This window comes from Arachis ipaensis, chromosome B5 (assembly GCF_059453495.1).
Source record: "Arachis ipaensis isolate K30076 ecotype BB chromosome B5, ASM5945349v1, whole genome shotgun sequence".
Taxonomy (NCBI): Eukaryota; Viridiplantae; Streptophyta; class Magnoliopsida; order Fabales; family Fabaceae; genus Arachis; species Arachis ipaensis.
The window spans coordinates 10,346,648-10,367,836 of NC_142440.1; the positions used below are offsets into that span (position 1 = coordinate 10,346,648).

The 21,189-nt window shown below is 37.6% G+C and overlaps 1 pseudogene; it reads right to left on the reverse strand.

Annotated features, from left to right (window-relative positions):
* Positions 1 to 7,655: 7,655 nt before the first annotated feature.
* LOC148563353 (uncharacterized) lies at positions 7,656 to 13,750 on the reverse strand (annotated as a pseudogene).
* Between the last annotated feature and the right edge of the window lie 7,439 nt (positions 13,751 to 21,189).

The following is a 21,189-nucleotide window of genomic DNA, read 5'->3' on the forward strand; positions in this document are numbered from 1 at the left end:
TCTTAGGACGGCCACCTATCCTATCCCGACCACGAGAAGGAGAACCGCTCATATTGTATCTCGCAGTAGGGAACCGGGCAATAGCCTCGGCACTAGTCAGAGAAGACGAAATTGGGCAACAACCTGTCTACTTCATTAGCAAGGCACTACAGGGATCTGAGCTGAACTACCAGAAAATAGAAAAATTTGCCTATACTCTTATCCTAACATCTCGACGACTCCGCCCGTACTTCCAGGCTCACACCGTTAAGGTTTGAACTAACCATACCATAAAAGGAATATTGCAGAAAACAGATCTAACAGGCAGAATTCTACAATGGGCAGTCGAGTTGTCAGAGTTTGATCTCCAATATGAAGCCCGGACGGCAATCAAATCACAATATGTGGCCGACTTTATCGCAGAATTCACAGATGCCCTAGAAACCCCCACAGAATGGAACCTTTATGTGGATGGTTCTTCAAATAAAACTGGAAGCGGCGCATGCGTGATAATAGAAAGCAACCAAGGAACCCAAGTTGAGCTCTCCCTCAAGTTCGGGTTCCCGGCCTCAAACAACCAAGCGGAATATGAAGCATTATTAGCTGGTTTGAAGCTGGCTAAAGAGGTCAGAGCTCAAAAACTCAACATTTACAGTGATTCACAAGTGGTTACATCACAAATAACAGGGAGCTACCAAGCCAAAGATCCCACCATGAAAAAGTATTTGGATAAAACCAAAGAACAGCTCAGACAAATCGGGGAGTATAAGATCTGCCACATACTTCGCGAACAAAATGCCCGAGCTGATGCACTCTCAAAACTAGCCAACACCAAACCAGGGGATAATAATAGAAGCCTCATCCAGGAAATGTTGCAAAACCCGTCAATCTCGGAAGAGGAAAAAGTCCTGACTATAACAAATCAGGACCAAGGATGGATGACCCCTATAACCAACTACCTCAAAACAGGAACGCTCCCCACAGAAGAAAAGGAGGCAAAGAGGTTAAAAAGGGAGGCACAGTACTACACCATCATAAACAACATCCTGTACAAAAGAGAAATCTCAACACCTTTACTAAAATGCGTGCCGACCTCCAACACAAGGGAAGTGCTAGAAGAAATACACGGTGGTATTTGTGGCAATCATCTCGGAGCACGAGCTCTCGCCAAAAAAGTACTCCGAGCGGGATTTTATTGGCCAACTCTACAGAAAGAAGTCACAGAATTTGTAAAGACATGCCCACCATGTCAGAAACATGCCAACTTTCACATCGCCCCGCCAGAAGAGCTCATCAGCGTGACCTCGCCTTGGCCATTTGCAAAATGGGGAATCGATCTTCTTGGCCCCTTCCCACAGGGATCAGGACAAGTTAAATTCCTCATAGTAGGGGTAGATTACTTTACAAAGTGGATCGAGGCAGAGCCCCTAGCCAATGCCACCACTCAAAGAAGCCAAAAATTCTTATATAGAAACATTGTCACGAGGTTCGGGGTTCCATATTCAATAACCACAGACAACGGCACTCAATTCACAGATGCAGGCTTCAGAAGACTAGTAGCCGACTTGAATATAAAGCACCAGTACACCTCCGTTGAACATCCACAAGCCAACGGACAGGCCGAAGCTGCTAACAAAGTCATACTGGCTGGATTAAAATGGAGATTACAAGATGCAAAGGGAGCCTGGGCAGAAGAGCTTCCACAGGTCCTATGGGCATATCGAACAACGCCACATTCCACCACGAAGGAATCCCCCTTTCGATTAGCATACAGAATAGAGGCGATGATTCCAGTAGAGATTGAGGAAGGGTCGCCCAAAGTAGTTCACTACAATGAGGGAGCAAACTCCCAACTTCAGAGAGAAGAGCTCGACTTGTTACCCGAACTTCAGGAAAGAGCTCGGATCAGGGAAGAAGCTCTAAAGCGCCGAATGGCTTCCAGATATAATCAAAAGGTAGTGCCGAGAACTTTTGCAGAGAATGATCTCATCCTAATCCGAAATGATATCGGAACAACTCGACCAGGAGAAGGAAAGCTGGCAGCAAACTGGAAAGGACCCTATCGAGTTGTAGAGGTACTTGGAAAGGGCTACTACAGACTGTCTGAACTCGATGGACGAGAGCTTCCCCGGTCGTGGCACGCTTGCAACCTAAGAAGGTACTACAGTTAAGAAGAGATAAAAGATCTCATCATTGGATGCACTCTTTTTCCTGAAAAGGTTTTTTAATGAGGCACCAAGTTGAGACTCAGACAATCCCATATGTATCTATTGGCACTTTTCCTTTAAATAAAATATATTCTAGATATTCTACAAAGATTTCAAGACGCATTAATCTGAAGCATTCATCGTCCGATTATAAAGCAACAGATCGGCATAAAGTGAAAAAGAATTTCACTGCACGATCACGATAAAGACAACTGTCCGATAAAGGTGAAAACGCAATTCACCCAAAGGACGATCTAGAGATGACAACCACTTTCTACAAATCGGCAAAGATGAACACAGAATAATGTAAGAAGTTATCGAAAGTGATATAAAAAAGAACCTGACGAGGTCTTACGGATCGCTAAAATAATAACTTAGAGACTGGTCGAACATTAAGAAGTCGAACCAAGTCAAACCAAGTTATATGTAAACCCTAGAAAGAGGTCTGGCCAACCCTATTAAAGAGGATTACTTTAACTTAGAAGGGCCCGACATAACAAAGTCAGCCCAAAACGAAAAGTTATTAAAGTAGTCCCTGAAAGAGATCTGACAAAGATCCAAGAAAGAGGACTACAAAAAATAACTTAAGGGAGACCGACATAACCAAGTCGGACTCCTACTACCAAAAAGTTATCAAAGTAGTCCCTGAAAGGGATCTGACAAAGATCCAAGAAAGAGGACTACAAAAAATAACTTAAGGGAGACCGACATAACCAAGTCGGACTCCTACTACCAAAAAGTTATCAAAATAGTCCCTGAAAGAAATCTGACAAAGATCCAAGAAAGAAGACTACAAAAAATAACTTAAGGGAGACCGACATAACCAAGTCGGACTCCTACTACCAAAAAGTTATCAAAGTAGTCCCTGAAAGAGATCTGACAAAGATCCAAGAAAGAGGACTACAAAAAATAACTTAAGGGAGACCGACATAACCAAGTCGGACTCCTACTACTAAAAAGTTATCAAAATAGCCCCTGAAAGAGATCTGACAAAGATCCAAAAAAAGAGGACTACGAAAATAACTTAGAAGGGGACTAACGCAAAGGAATCGATCACAAATACAGAAAACCGAGTAACAAGTTGGATCTATACAATCACAGCCTCAAAGGATCCAAGATACAAGCAAATAAAGCAAAGTAATCCAAGGAGGTCGAGCAGCATGATTTCGAACATCAATAGAAAAACAAAAAAGATGTCAAGTCAAACAACTACTTCTACTCTATAAAGTTATAAGGCCTCGAAGGCCACCAAAACCTACCACAAAGAGATAACAAGTTACCTTTTGTTTTTCAAAATAAAAAGTTGCTAGACAAGCAGCTAGGAAGCGTCAGCAAATAAATAAAAAAGTTCTAAAAGAGCCTACAAGCCGGGCCAACTACACAAATTCTCAAGAAGAGATCAACAAGCATCGGGAGCCTTCTCGGCAGCATCAGGACAAGGAGAAGGAGGGCGAGTCTGAATCGGCACAGCATCCACAGTCCCATCCTCCCGATTCAGGATCTGACAATCCAAGTCGGGCACAGCAGGAGGAACCGAAGAAGTCGGCACTTTGGTAGAAGACACAGGGGGAGGAACAACATCATCATCATCACCCTCATCATCAGGGACAATCTTGCCATCCCTGACTATATTATCCAGGCTAAAAAGGGTGAGGTCGGCTTCGGGAGCAATGACCTGAACTTGCTCCCTCAAGTTCTCATAAGCAGCAGTCACGCTGCCAACGAGATGACTTTGGAGCTCAGCATAATCTTCCCGAACACTGTCAAGCTCCCCCCTCAGGCGCATCACCTCCCGATAAGATGAAAGGTAACTCTCCTTGTGCATCAGGACTGCGTCCTCAGCCAACCTCAAAGAAGCCGCCACTGACTGAGAACTCGCCTCCTCATTCTTCAAGTCCTTCTCCAACTTGGCTACCTTCGTCTCAAGCTCCCTCCTCCATAAACGCTTTAGTAGCGTGGAGAGGGAGATTCTGAGCAGTCCGATATATGGCAGTCGACATATATGTAACGACCCAACTTCTAGCATGTCTAGATCATACTAGAAATCGAATGTTACCAACTTGTTTTTTTCCTTTTTGTATTATTAATTAATAAATATAAGCCTGTACGTTGTTAAAACCCCGCGAATTTTACAAGTAAATTTTTTTTAACAAGAATAATTTAAAGTCGCATACTTTCCATATATCAAGGGATAATTAAACGTTCACATACATAAGTCAAAGATAACAGAATATGGAACAACACACTATAATATACATCATGTTACAGAAGTGGCTCAGTTATATAAGCGTAGAGCTATAGTACAGCACCCCTAAGTCAGTGACTCGTATAGTTTATACATATATGTACATAAGATGCCCCAGGGCCTGGCCTGACCAAAAGCCCCTAAGCTGGCACCCAGGCTAGCCTAACTCTATGATATGTCTATTCCCTCTAATCATGCTAACAAAAGTGAGGGAGACACTCTAATGTACTGAAGTTAGACTAGGCGTCTCAAAAAGTCTCCTCAATCCTGGTCCAGAGTACCTCACGGAAAATCACCGGGCGAATGGTGATGCTCGCCTGCTGGCGCCTCGCCTGGCTCATCGTCATCGCTGTCAGAGGAGATAACTATGAAGTTAAGATCTTCCTCTGGATCTTCTTCTTCCTCGTTCTCTTCTTCTGCTGGAGTGATAATAGAGGAACCACTGCTGGTCACAGGGAACATAAAAGGATAGCTACCAAACAAAATACAGTCGGGAGAAGGAGGTGGCATCTGCTCCTCAGGATGAGGTATCCCAGGTCTGCCGGGGTGTAACCAAGATAAAGGAAAGTCATAGGGTGCATCAGGATTAAAGTATGCTGTCCTAATAGGGTACTGGAAAGGTCTACCACGAACTACATAATTATGGATACGAGGTACCGCACAGTAGATGTAATACTCACCACGCACCGGGTCCTCGTGGATGTACGGTGGATCAATCTCGTAGAATAGGACTCCCGTGTCCATCTGTAGAGGTGTAAGGGGTAAGAACTGGGGAGTTCTTAGTAAGGTCGGGGTTTACAGTTAAGTTCATTTCTAATGTCCGTGGTCATAGAAGTATAAATAAATATAGAGTAATATGTACATAACGGCAACATAAACTAACACATGAACAAGAGAAAAAATAGGAAGTAAATGCACATTCACACATTAATATGCAATCACACAGTTATGCTCAAACAAACAAGGAATAGAACAAGAACACAAGAAGATAAGCAATAAATAATGCACAAACAAGTATGATGCATGTCTGTCCCTACTGTAGGTAATGAGCTCATTTGTCGGTTTCGACCCGCACCCGACGCAATCCGACCCTCCAAGTCAGATAAGGCCTTCCCAGAACTTAATCCCAGATTAAGTACCGCATACCCTCTACCAAGTACTCTCAACTTGCAGGGCTGGTATTTGCTCAAATCTCAATATACCGCAGGTATGCGAATCAGGCCTCTACCAAGCATTCAGCTTGCAGGGCTGGTACATCTCTACCGCAGCCTGTCTGGGAAACAACATCACAATACGGGCGTCCCCGCATAATATTCACAAGCATCGCTCGAAGGCTCATAAGTCACATATAACCATACTTTTCATCACTTAATAATCATCTTCATCATCTTTCCACAATCATAAATCAAGCATCACAACATCACAGTGAGCTCATTTTACAATTCTCTGCTTACTCTGTAAGGTCAAACACACTGCTATATAGCTTTTAATTCCTTTTCTTTCCAACATGTATGAAAGTTTCTAAAACCTCTTTCATTACCATACATACCTCAATACTTTCTCTTGAACTCTTCCTTCCTGAGACTTTTAGGAAAAACTGTCTTTTTATCAATATTTTATTATTAATAATAAAATAATATTATTAATAAAATAATATTAACAATAAAATAATATTTTAATATTAAAATAATAATATTTTATTCAACTTTCAAAAATTACATTTTGACCCCTGAACTTTTTGAAAATTGCATTTTGACCCCTTAACTTTTAATATTTGCACTTTGGACCCTTAACTTTTCTTTAATTAACTTTCAACCCCAAACTTTTTAATAATTATAATTTGATCCCAAAATCATCAAAACCAACATTTTTCTTGTCCTTCAAAGACCAAAAATATTTTTCCAAAAGTTCATCAGATTTCAGCTTGATTTTCAACTAGTTTTTCAATCTTTTCGGTAACCGATTTTTACCTGATTTTAACCAAACCAAAGAGCAACGTTTAAGCCATCAAATACACATCAAAAACACATCAAATATCATGAATTTCATGGCTGTAAAGCCACATTTTCCAGCAGCAACAACAACAACTTCAGAACCATCAAAAACTTGATTTTCAAGCATTAAACAACAGGATCTCATGATCAAACCATCACACAAACACTCAAAATCAAGCTTCAAGCAACAAGAGCTGATTTAACACTTCAAGAACCAAACCAATCATTGATTAATTTACCAAACCTTACCTCCTTTGCTGCTGTCCAAGATTGCACTAAAAACAAGCTTCCAGAAGCACTTTTACGCCTATTTTAACATCAAAAACAACTTTAGAATCTTATGAACCATGAAGGCTGAAGCTTCATGATGATGAAAATAAGGTTTTACTCACCTTAAGGTAACTAGAAATCACGTTTTCTTGGAGCTTTTGGTGATTGAATAAGAGATCCTAAGAGAAAACATGAAGAAAACATCATTAACTTAAGGAACCACCATGGCCGAATCTTCAAGGAGGAGGAGCAGCCTTCATACCTTGATTTACTCTATGAAAAGTGACATAGAAATGAAGAGGAGGAAGAGGTGAACACTTTGGTAAGATTAGATTTTTGATAGGGGTTTCGGTTTGAGAAAAAACGGAGAAAGTAGCTCAGGTGTTCATGGAAGCTTCATGGTTTTCTTTCATGGTGTTCTAAGCTTTTCCAAGAACAAAAATGATAGCCAAGCTGTCCTAGGGAGGCCGTGGCTTTTGGATGATGATTATCCAAAAGTTACTTGTCAAAATATCTCAGAAAAGGATAATTACTAAAACTAGATGTATTAGAACTTAAGTAATTACACTACTAATGGATAAACATTAAGTTACTTAGTGTAAATGACACTAGTAACTGGATAATCATAAGAATAAAAGATATATGATGAAGCATTAGCAGTGCTAAGTTCATCTAAGAATGCCGGTATTATCCGTTACCGGTAGATTTCAAGCTCAGTTATTATATTACTAAATATAGATCAACATTAATCACAGTAGAGAAGATAATAATATAATATTCTGAATAAAATAATAATATATGAATATTATATTAATATAATTTTCTCTCGAAATTCATGACCGGTTCGTCACATAGAGATTAACCACGGAAATCAGAATTTTGAAATTTGGGCCCGAAGTGGCTCAAAAACGTAACTCTTCGCGACGTGCCTACTTAGATTAGGAGAGGTGTCTTGTGCAATCAAGCTGCTGACTCAGCAGCTTGATGATGCAGCACCTGTGCAATGGAGGTGCTTATATGCATAGAAATTCCTAAAAATTCTGTAAAAATTCCGTTTGATCCCGAAAAAGCGCCGTTTCTTCGGGGCTACGCCGTTACAATATACGCCATCTTCACATGATTTCGGGCCATAAATTCCAAGTGATGGAGGATGGACACATCGTCCATGGAGAGAGCGCCGTAGGGACCGATTTGTTGATCCACGAATTCAATAGCATTAAAATCAGGAGCATCGAGGTCAAAGGGTTCAGCAGTCTTTTGTTTTTTATTGAGAGGAGTAGCAGAGGTAACGTGAGGATCTACCAAATGAACTCGGGGTGTAGGGATCACTTTCTTCACCCCGGCGGAACTCTGCACTGATGGCTTCTCGCGCACTTGGGAGGATCCCTCCCCAGCTGCCTTGGCAGCAACATTTCTGGCAGCAGTCGCCTTCTGCGCCCTCTTAAAAGCTTTCATGTATTCACTATTCTTCATTGCCTCTGCAAATAAAACAGAAAATCAGTTACAAGTCAGACAAGTCGGAAAGACAGCTACAAGCAACATACACGGATAATAAAGAATACGCAAAGATACCCAGTTCAGTTTGAAGAAGAGAAGGATTGGTTAGAAATTTCTTTGTGTCGAGATGGGGAGCTTGACCCCAGCGTTCTTCCAGGATAGTCACAAAGGCTCGCTCAACATCATCCAACATCTCCCACGAATATCGGGAGACCCTCATGTCTTTTTGCCATTCCAAGGGAAAAGCAGGTTCGTCATTTTCATCCAGAAAAAAGGGCCGAGCTCCTTCAACAGCTCGGACCTTGAAAAAGTAGTTTTTAAAATCACGGAACGACTCGTCAAACATGGAGAAAACCTTCTTTCCCTGGGTAGAACAAAAGGAGACCCAAGCTGACTTCTTTTTTACCACACCGGGCTTAGTCAAGACAAACAGATAGAAAAAGAGATACTGGGAAGCAGGAATACCAAAGCCATTGCACAGCAATTGGAAAATTTTAATGAAACCCCAGGAATTGGGGTGAAGTTGAGAAGGGGCAACATTACAAGACCATAACAGGTCGGTTTCAAATTTGGTAAAAGGAAGGGTGATACCCAGCTGGCCAAAGAAAAAATCATAAGCATAAAAGAAAGGGCGACCATCAACAACCCGAGTTGAAAAGCAGACTCTCTCGTCAGAAGAGGGAGGGACAAGTTCATAGTTCTTCTCATCACCAGAATTACTACAGATACTGTGAAACTGCCTAAGCTGAGCACAAAATTCAGAATCAACCAGCGAGACACACATGAGAACCATGGAGTCCACCCAATCGGCCATACCCGCGGGAACCTGGGAAGGCATCTCTACAATGTTATTTCGGGAAGACATGAGGTCAACTAAATCCTACAAAAGAAAAGAAGAATGGATTACTCAAAAACATCTCGGACAGAGGGCAAAACATCTCGACGGACGAATAAACAAAAAAGGGAAAACCCCAAGACTTAAGACAAAGGTCTTGGGGCATCCCTTGGAGGCAGTAAACAAAGCAAGGTCTTTAAGTTATTTCTACAACCGACATCCCGGAACTCATCAAAATAAAATCCAGAAAACAAAGGAAGCAAAAAATGCAAAAGGTCCACCCTCCTACAGTTTATCGGCGGAAAAACAGCAAAGGCGCAGACTTTTTCGAAATCGAGCAAAAAATCATCAGCAAGGAGCAAGCACTAACACCGAACACGCCAAATAGAAATCATCAAAAGGTGCAAAACTTTGTCAGAATAAAAAAGAAATCTCCAAACAAAGCGAGGAACAGATGCAGATTCTCTATCGATATCAGTCAGGAAAAACACATTACAGTGACAAGCGAATACAAGACCACGAAAAAGATTCAAACTTTCCAACATGCAAAATCAAAGCTTCACTAAAAAACTAAAGACGAAGCTATGAAAGAAGCAAGAAAGCTAGTACCAACCTGGAAAAAGTAGCAAGCTTCAGGAAAATTGAGGATGGAAGACGAAATCGGGAATTGCCCTCTCACGAGCAAAGAAGCACGAACAAAAGCAGAAACTACAAAAATGCCGGGCGAAAACAGAAGCTTCAGAAAAATCACCAAGCGACGTCGCAAGAAAAGTTGAAATGAGGGTGAAAGGCAAAAAATGAATAAGTGCGAAGAAGTTACGAAAAGGGCGAAGGAGAGAAACCGTTTCTTGAATGCAAAATTCAAAAAATAGAGAAGTTAGGGGAAACGGGGCAATTAAATGCGGATATTAAAACCGCTTGCATTCCCAAAAAAGCGCTAATACAAAAGCGCGTGCTTATATAGGAAAAACGTTCTACATTCAAAAAGCTGCTACAAAAAAGAGTCGACAAAATGCTTGAGTTCGGCTTCGCTACAAGAAGGACCGAAGTTAAGGACTCGACCTCGACAAAGAAGACCGAGCTCAAGCAGGGGCACTGTTCATACCCTAGGTCGAGCTATCCGACCTGGGATGATTAACGACAAAGCGACCGACCTCTTTAGGTCAAGCGGACCGACTTCTTCTTAAAGAACTCGGCCAAATCGACAGGAAAGCCCATAAAGGGCCCAAGTAGAGGAACACGACCCAAATTCAAAGGCCGACCAATCCTATAGAGATAAGGGTGGTTCCCTTGAAGATAAGCTGACCTCAACTCAAAGATAAAGATAAGATAAGATAACTAACTTATCTTATCTAGAAAGGTCACTCTACAACTACTATAAATACACTGGAGCACCCAGGTATAACTCATACTCTGATTCTACATAAAACCTGCTTAATACCCATGCTAACTTAAGCATCGGAGTCTCTTGCAGGTACCCCCCACCCTCTGGTGACGAAGGATCAGCAGTACAGTCAATCCAACAAGTCGGACGCACCCGCTCCGGCCGTCATCCACCGACCGGACACGTCGGCTCCGACCAGTACAGAAGATCTCATCCGAGATCGACCTCCAATTTCAGGTAACCCTCAGAACACTGTGTTAACTGCTTCAGCCCAAAGAAATTTTGGAACATTACTCTCACAAAGCATAGCTCTTGTCATCTCTTGTATGCTTCTGTTTCTTCTTTCCACAACACCATTTTGTTGTGGTGTTCTTGGACAAGAGAAGTTGTGAGATATTCCAAATTCCTCACAAAAGGATTCGAACAAATTATTTTCAAATTCAGTTCCATGATCGCTTCTTATAGAAGAGATTTTCAAATCCTTTTCATTTTGAATTTTCTTGCAAAAAGGTTCAAAAACCGAAAAGGCTTCATTTTTGTGTGCAAGAAATAAAACCCAACCAAACCTAGTATAGTCATCCACAATCACTAAACCATAATGTTTACCACCTAGGCTTCGAGTTCTTCTTGGACCAAATAAATCAATGTGTAGCAACTCAAGTGGTCTTTTAGTAGAGATGTCTTCCTTTGGTTTAAAAGAACTTTTTGTTTGTTTTCCCATTTGGCAAGCATCACAAGTGATGTCTTTGTCAAACTTTATCAAGGGAAGACCTCTTACTAATTCTTTCTTTACAAGTTTGTTTATTTGAAACATACTTGCATGGCCCAATCTCTTGTGCCATAACCACTTTTCAGATTCTTTAGAGTGAAAACAAGCTACATTTTGATCTTTTAGTTCATCGAGAGTAAGTCCATACATATTATTGAAACGCTTGGCAACAAACATCACTTCATTTGTCTTTTCATTAATAACACAACATTCAAGCCTTTTGAAAACAACTAAATATCCCAAATCACACAGCTGACTTATACTCAAAAGATTGTGCTTCAAACCACATACCAAAAGTACATCATCAATGATAGTAGATTGCTCATTACCTACTTTTTCAACAGCAATGATTTTACCTTTACCATCATCTCCAAAGGTCACAAAGCCTCCATCATACTTGTTTAGTTTGATGAAGTAGGTTGACCTTCCAGTCATGTGCCTTGAACATCCACTATCCATGTACCACATGTCCTTTTTGTTCTTGGATGCTAGGCAAATCTGCATGATGAGTTTCAAGTAGCCTTAGGTATCCAAATTAATTTGGATCCTTTGAAGTTAATCCATCTTGGTTGCCCAAGTGCATTGAAATCACAAACAACATTGTAGACTTTGTTTCCTACAACTCTCTTTTCAATGAAGCATTGTTCATATGAGTGACCAATTTTCTTGCAATTAACACAATGATTTTCTGATGTGTGTCGCTGAAACTTAGGTGAGTTAAATTGCTTGAAGTGATTAAATGGTTGAAATTTTCTGGTTCTTGGAGGAGATGCATTTCCTTTAACAAACTGATTTTTGTTATAATTGTTCCTCTTTGCAAAAATGTTTTCACCAGAATTTTTAAAACTCTTTGAATTTTTCGAAAATGAGGTTTTGTTATAGAAAAATGGTTTCTTGAAAGCAGCCTCATTTTTCGAAATATAACCCAAACCTGGCCGGTTTGAACTCGGTCCAGTTCTTGGTGAAGACTCGGTTTCACTTGTGTATGCTTCATCAAATTTTTCTTTACAATTTGAAACATATCCGATACCTGATTTGCTTGGTATGAATTTGGTATTTGATGAAGAAGCCACAAATTTTATAGAGGAAGTATTAGAAACTGCATCTTCCTTGGCTATGTAGCCTAAACCAGATTTTTCAAACAATGGTCTTTGACTTGCAAGTAATTTGTCCAAGTTGCTAGAACCTTGAGCAAATTTTGCTAAGTCACTATTCAGCCTTTTAATCATATCATTTAATCTTTCATTTTCAGCAATTAACTCATGAGAAGGATCCACAATGTGCTTTCCTTTTAATTTTTCAAGTTCAGATTTTAGAAATCTGTTTTCTTCAATGATGTCCAAAGCACATTCAGTTTCCTTCACTTTTTCTTTTAAAAAATCATTTTCATCTCTTAACACATCTCTTTCAGATCTGCATTCATTGTATTTATCAAACAGTTTTGATGTGTTTAAAGTGAGATCATTAATAATAGCATGCAAGTCCTCAATGGTCAAATCATAATAGTCTACCTCATCAAGATTGTTGTTTCCAGCCATGAAGTAGTCTTTGTTATCTCCTTCAAATTCTTCTTCTTCATTTGAGTCATTCTCAAGATCCTCCCAAGCTGCCATGAGTACTCTTTTCCTTTCCTTCTTTCCTTTGTCCTCCCTTTTGAGCTTTGGACAGTTTAGCTTAAAGTGTCCAGCCTCCTTGCAATGATGGCACATCACCTTGCTCAAGTCTATCTTGTGCTCCTTTGAACTTGAACCCTTGTATTTGCCCTTGTTCTTCATCATCCTTCTAAATCTCCTAGCAAAAAACAAAAGCTCATCATCTGAAATACCATCACTAGACTCACTCTCTTTCGGTTCTATTTGTGACTTGAGGGTTATTCCCTTTTTCTTTGAGTCGGTGTTTGTGTGTGTGGCTTCATAGGCAAGGAGTTTTCCTCTCAGCTCATCATAGGTTATGGGACTTAGGTTGTTACTTTCGGTTAGGACAGTGGCAGTGGTTTTCCATTCTTTTGTGAGGCTTCTAAGGAGTTTTCTCACCAAGGTTTGTTCTGCATAGTTTGTACCCATAGCATCAAGGTTGTTGATTATGATTGAGAATCTCTCAAACGCTTCATCAATGCTTTCTCCATCCTTCATGCTAAACATCTCGTACTCTTTTCGCAGCATATCAATCCTCGTTTCTTTTACTTGTTTGGTGCCTTCGTGTGTAACCTGGAGTTTTTCCCAGATTTCTTTGGCTGTCTTGCATCTGGACACCTTCCGGTACTCTTCAAAGCTGATAGCACAGTGAAGAAAGTTGATTGCTTTGGCATTCAGCTTTATCTTCTTCTTATCATCTTCATTCCATTCAGCTTCTTCTTTTGGAGTCACCACTCCATCAGTACTTGTTTTTGTTGGGATCTTGGGACCGCTCACAATAATCTTCCATAAGTTGTAGTCAATGTATTAGATGAAGATCCTTATCCTTTCATTCCAGTGGGAGTAGTTCTTCCCGTTGAAGAAAGGTGGCCGGTTGTTTGACTGGCCTTCAGTGAGGGTGTAGGCAACTGTGGTTGTGCCCAAGTTGTTCGCCATTGGATCTTTGCTCCAAGCGGTTAAGCTTGATTCTTGAGACCTTAGCTCTTGATACCAATTGAAGGTTGTGGTAGGCTTAGAGAAGGGGGGTTGAATCTATGCCTTCATTTTAAGTTGCTGTTATTATCCTTTTAAGACAAACTTTCAATTCTGATTCTGTTTGTACTCAGCAGCGGAAATTTATGAGACAATTTATTTTTGTCTCATGAATATCAGAAAACAGAACACAGCAGAGAAGAGAAAAGCTAACACCAGCATGTATTCTGGTTCGGTTGCCTTGTGCTATGCAACCTACGTCCAGTCTCCTCCACAACTATGGAAGAATTTCACTATAGTTAACAGTATTACATACACCAATTTCACAGGATTGACCCAATTCTTTCACACTCAAGTTCTAACCTAACTTGATATTGGCTATGCTAATACCTAACTATTCACTCTTAGTGCTAACCCAACTAAGAAAGGGATACCTTACAGGTACAAGCTACAAGACATAGACATACCTAAAGAAATCAGAAAATAACTCTAGGCTTTTCTCTCAAGTGTATCACTCAGCCTTTTTTCACTCATGGCTTTTACTTGAGCTTTCTCACAATGCCTTTTCTCACAAGAAATTACAGAAAGATAAACTTAGAAAAGTACATTACAATCTGTAAAACATGAAGGAGATTGACTTCATCAACAGCCTCTTTGCTATGTGCAAAACCAGATTTGCAAACCTCAGATACAGTTCTTCAGTATTGGCCGAATGCTTCTTTGAAAGAAAGCATTATCCAAGTAGAGGAACTTCTTTACAGAACACAACTCACAAACTCTGGTTTTCTCTCCTTGCTTTCTGAATGAGCAGCAAGCTTCTTTTATCTCATTGCATGTTGCTTGGTTCTTCTTCCAAGGTCAACACCTTGAGCCTTGAGCTTCACCAACCCACAGATTCACCTTTTTTACCTTAATCCTTAGAGTAGAAACTTTGCTTCTGACTCCTTCATCTTGGCCGAAAGCCACAAAGCAGTAACCATAGAAATCTTCTCATGGTCAACTTGATCTTAGCCATTGAGAAACTACTTGGTCCCCAAGTATCACTTGTGACCGTGGATCTGAAGCAGAATAGGGCAGAGACCAACTTTCCCTTGAATGCCATTTTCGGATAGAGCAGAGAGTTGGGAAGAAGAGAAGAAGATCTGATTCATGCATGAGATGGATTACCTTTAACTTAAGCTTGATTTGGTTTAGATTTTTTGTTTTAGCTTCTGTGTTTCAAGCTTAAACTTTCTCTCTCTTGCTTCTTTGGTTACTAGCTTAAGGAAGAAGATTTTTCTCTCTTTCTCTTTCTTACTTTTCTGAAGCTTTGATTTGACTTGATTAGAGAGGAGAGGAACGTTGCTTCTGGTAAGGCAAGATGGAGGGAATTGAAAAACAATTCGGGCTTGGATCGGGTTCTTCTCAAGTTCAGCCCGTTGGTGCCTTGTCTTACTTCTTGGAAGACTTTTTGCTTGAGATGAATGACTTGGGCTTGTCTTTATTTTCACTTACCATTCAGCCTAATAGCATATTTCTTTTGTTTGATGTTGGGCTGCTGCAACACTTGTTTTTAGCCTGCATCATTTATCAAAAATAATCAAAACTAATTAGGTGATTAGCCCACTAATCAAATGTTTGTCATCATCAATTCTATTAATTAATTTCTTAACTCAACACTTTGGGAACCCTCAAGTTGAGAGGAATTGCTTAATTTGTTCCCGAAAGTATATACTCCTTATTATTTTTCTTTTCTGTTTTCTCTGTGGGGTCTCTGACCCCCGATGTCCACCAAAAAAAAAAATTCTTTAACATCTTTTTTATTATATAAAAACCACCACCACTACCACTATTTTTTCTCTATTACCACTGGCACAATTTTTCTACTATTATTTATAATTCTTAAACTAATCAACAAATTCAATCATACAAAACATCATTAAATCTAATAAATATTAATTAAAATTCAAATGCATAAAAAAATAAATATACAATTAAAAAAAAGATAATTAAAAACTCAGATGGAAGAGACATAGTGAGAAATGAATTTAGAGGTAGAAGAAAATAATTGCATGAAAGAGAGGCAGATTCAGAGAAAAGGGAGGAAAACATATTTAAAAGCTAGCAATACTAGAGACGATAACAAACACGACTTAAAGCAGAGGTAGTAGAAGATTTGGAAACAAAGAGCAGAAGCAACGGTAAATAGAAATGACAATGACTGTGATGAAGGATCTTAATTTGGAAGAAAAAAAGATGGAGGAGATCTGAAAGTGATGAATCGAAAGGATATGAAATATGAGGAAGGACAAAGGGAGAAGGCAAGGAAGGAAAAGTGAAGAAATGAGGGCATTAACGCGACGTGTGAAGGAGGGAAGTAGTGTGTAAGGTGGATGAAGAAGGAAGAAGGAAGAAGGAAGAGGGAGAAAAGTGATCGTGAAAGGAGATCAGAGAAAGGGAAAGGTGAGAGGGAATAAAAGGGATTAGGTTTAGTGTTACGATAAGGTCAAAATTAGAATTTAATAAAAAAATAGACAAAAGTGAAAAATTTTGTGTCTTAAGAGATGTGGTTTAGTGTCCCATGATAAAGAAGAGATACTAAAGACACATATTTCATCTGCACTTGTGTGTCAGCGTGTACATAAAAAAATTGTGTCTTATTAAACAAATGGTGGACGTGTGTCGTCGTGTCTATATCTCTGGTAGACATAGACACTAAAGCTCCATTTGGTGATGTATATAATGAGACATAGACATAAAAAATACAGACATATAATATTTGTGTCTATGTATTGTATTTGGGAAAAACAAACAAGATACACAAATATTCAAAAAAGACTGAATTGTCCTTAATTCAACCATAAGTTTTACCACCACCACCATTGCATACCTATCACCCCAAACACTGTCATCATTATTGAGTTGTTATCTCTTCCAATATCATCTCAAATCATCATTCAAAAATTAAATATGCAATTTTTGTTGAAAAAAAAAAACAGAGAACCAAATCCCAAAGTTTATCAAATATTAAACAAAATTCAAATAAATAAAAAATTAAATGTACAATTTTTTCTTGAAAAAATAGAGAACTAGAACCCAGAGTGAGAGAGGAAGAAGATGATTGTAAGGAAAAGCGGAAGAAGTAGAGAACTAGAAGGAGAAGGCAGCAGGAAAGAAAATGACGAAGACAACCACTTGGAGGAAGAGAGGCGGAGGTGGAACCAAAAGAGTTAAATTGAGAGAAAGAGGGAAAGACATAGCAGATCTAGAAGGTGGAACTTGGATATGAAAGAAGTGGAAGAGAGATAGAACGAATTTGAAAGAGGGAGAGCGCAATGAGGCAGCCTCAACAGCGATAATGAGACAGAATGCGGAGGAATGTGCGTCCATGAATAGGCAGAGGAACGCGACGGTCCATGACAAATTGGACGGCGGCGACGTCAAAGGGAGAGGAAGAGATGACAGTTGAATTTTCATTGTTAAGGATAGAGGAAGGTAGAGGGCGGAGGTTAGTGACTGGTGAAAAAGGAAGAGCTGGTGGCGAAATCTGAGTGAAGAAGAAGAAAAAGAAAGGTTCAGGGAGATGAGAGGAAAAAATTTGAAAATTTAAAAATTAAATAAGGGTAAAAGGATAAAAAATTAGTGTCTCACAAGTTGTATATCAATATCTCAACTATTTGGAGGTACACAAATTTAATATTTCTGTATCCATAAAAATTCTGTGTCTTACCAAACTAAATATAAGATATGTGTTACCGTATTCATGTCTCTCTAAGACATGGACATCAACCAAGCTCTACCTAAACAAACACTACATTGAAGAACACAAAGATCAAAAGGTAAATGAGAGTCTACATATTTTATTTATATATCAGTATATCACATAAAAAAACTATGTATACAATTACGCATTTTTTTGTATAAATAATTAAGATCAGACCATCATGTCAAAAATTATTTTATAAATGGAGTTAATATAGGTGAATTGCTTTACTATTGGTCGTATGCGTGTTGTACGCGTGTATAAGTGTCGCAGCTATTCACACCGTGCGAGGTACGACTGTAGGAGCACCTGCTTCACGCTCTTAGCGAGAAGATTGCTTTGTTGACACGAAGAAAGAAGAAAAGAACCAAAAAAGAAAAAGCAAATAGAGAAATGGAGAATAAAATCAGAGAACAAAGAAATAAAACAAGAGAGGAAGAAAAGAACATGGAAAGTGGGGGAGGAAGAAGAAGGAAAGAGAGAAGGAAGAAGGCAACAATGGTGAGAATCACTGCCACTGATGTTGTTCCCGAGATAGAGGGAAAGTAAGGGGGATGAAGGTTGAAAGAGAGCATGAAGGTGAGATAGAAAGGGAGAGCGATGGGTTGCTGATAGGCCATCGCGGATGTGGCTCACTTTGTCAACCCGCTGTCGTTGCTGCTACTAGAGAGGAGGTCATCGAATTTTGCCTCTACTCTTGCTGTGCTCCTCTGTTTTATTTGCTTTTGTTCATCATCCTGCTTCTATTTAATTTGTTGAAGTTGTCACAGACAAAGGTATTGTTGTTAGTGCTGTCAGAGCTGCCAAAACTATCATCGGTGACAGAAAAAGAAAAATTCACCGAAAAATTTGATCTATAACTTTACATGGTCTTATGGTTAAGTGCTAATTTTTTAAAAATTGATTTACTAGGAATTAAATTTTCAAACATAACTTTCATCTTTTCATAAATTTGGATCTTCTTGAACATTGATGATTAAAATACAAAAAATATTTGTTTTAATTTTTCACAAATTACGCATTCAATTTTTTCAATAAAATTGTAACAATTCTTCTTTCTCTTTTCGAGATGTATTAAAAAAAAACTCTTCTCACTCTTTGCAAGATACATTTTAATAAAATAGTTAAATTAAACTAAGTTTTATTTTTAACAAATTAGACTTATAATATATTTAACTGGTCTGAACCTAACCTACAACTTATTATAAACTTTATTTTAAGTACTAAACATATCTCGTTATTAAACTTGACTTAACTTAAAACCTAATAAAAAATATGATATATGCAATATACTAAATCCAATTCTTATAATAATATTTAAATTTTTAAAGTATTTAAAATATGAAAAAATATTTATAATAAAATATAATAATATTAAAAATTTTTAAATTTATTTTAATTATAAAAATTATTTTTATATTTATTTATATTTGATCAAATATGCCTGACAAATTTATCAGACCATTTTATAAATCTAAACTTGTTCTATTAATAAAATTAGATTTTTAAATTAGTCTAAATTTAAAATTATTTTATGACAGACCAGACCGAAAATAAACTAAATTGCAAACATGAGCAAAGTATTTGGCCTATTTTACTCTTAATTAGAAGCAAATTTTTTTTATTTTTAAAACAAAAACAAAAATGCTTCTCACACAATGGAAGAAGTCCCAAATTAATCTCCACATCAAGCTATATTTCCACTTAGTCCCATTTTAAAGCATAATTCCAAAAAAAAATTCATATAAAGATTTTTTTTACCACATCATACTAGGTTAATTAGACACTATCATAATGTTAATGCATAGTGCTGACAATATATATCTTATCCATGGGTATTCAATTCGGATCAACCCATTCGTATAGGGTTGTTTACTTGATCCGTTGCGGGTAGGATAGGATGCGGTGCGAATTTACCTGCGGATAGGGTAGCATATAGATTTAGGGTATACTATACCCTACTCTATCTATACTCCTAATATATTATAAAATATATATGTAAAAATTATGTATGTACTAAAAAAAGTGAATGCTAAACCCACAATTTTTCTTTTATAAAAATTTGAAATAACCACTAAGTTAGTTGATGATCATATTATTTGTAATTTTATGTTAGATTTTTTTAAGATTTTATTGTTTTTAATTTAATTTGAACTTAGTTTTTTATTTTTTATTTTATTAATATGTATAAAATTTGGAATTGTTGAATTTTATATTTGTTTGAAATTTTTTTATTTTCTATGAATAGAGTCGAGTAGGGTAGGGTTTAGAATTTTAAGGTACGGATAGGATTAGAATTGAAAAATTTTCAACTTGCAGATAGAATAGGGTAAAATTTTAAAAATATTTTTAACCGCAAGTAGAGTAGTTAGGATAGAGTCCAAACTCTATCCTACCCTACCCATTGCCAAGAGATAATACTTAATTTGATATTTGAACTTGCATGCAAGCCTCAATTTAGTCCCTAAAATTTCAATTGTCTTTATTTAGTCTTCAAACTTTGTGAACATATCTCATGTTAGTCCTTGAAACAATTTTCAACATACAAACGTTAACGGAATACTGTCGTGAATAGCCGGATGTCACACTAAATTTTGTAAAATGATGTCATTTTAGTTTTGGCACTCAAATGACCCAAAAATAACATCGTAAATGGTGTTTATTAAAATTGTACCTAACAAAATAAGTGATACGATGCCGTTTTTAAGCTATTTAAATGTCAAAATCAAAACTGCATCATTTTATAAGTTTTAACGTGATATCTGATAGTTTATAACAGCACTCCATTAATATTTTTATACTAAAAATTATCTCAGAGACTAAAATAAGACACGTTTATAAATTTTAAGACTAAATAAAAATAATTAAAATTTCAAAACTAAATTAGAACTCACGTATAAATTTAGAGACCAAATTAAATATTAATTCATTGCGAATCCTATTAATGCACGATACAGTAAAAATTTAAATAGCCAAATTTGTCATATAGTCGCATATCCATGTGCCAACTATTAGAACCGGAACAAAAAATAATACAATAGCATCTTTTCACAAGAAAATTATATGGTACAGATCTAAATCTGTACAGATTTAAAGATTTGCTTACTTAAACCACACTTTTTAAAGCCACACTTTTCACTTAAAACCGTAGCTCTTCACAAAGAAAAGCGTCACCTAATGGAAAAAAGTAAATTAGAAGATTTAAGAGAAGAAATAATTAAGTTATCAAAATTAATAGATCAAAAATTAATGATTTTAACTAATGTCAACTGTAATGACACCGAATTCTTAAAATCAATACAAAATGATTTTTCTCAAAATCTTTATTTTACTATAAGCTTTATTGAAGGACTTCAAAAACCTGAAAAAACTTATTTTTCACACGGAATTTCTAAGAAATGTTATCATGGAAATGATTCCCCACATCTTTATCATACTTTTAACCCACAATTAAATTCTATAGTAGATATGCTTGAAGAAATACTAGTATCCATAAAATTTCAAAGAAATAAGGAAAAAGAAAATTCAAAAGAAGAAAAAGTTCAAAATATAATCAACATAACAGATTTAAAAGTAAAACCACCACTAAAATTATGAATATTGAAGAAAAACTAGAAGAAGTTACAATGCTTTTTAAACAATTAAAAATGGCTCAAGAAAA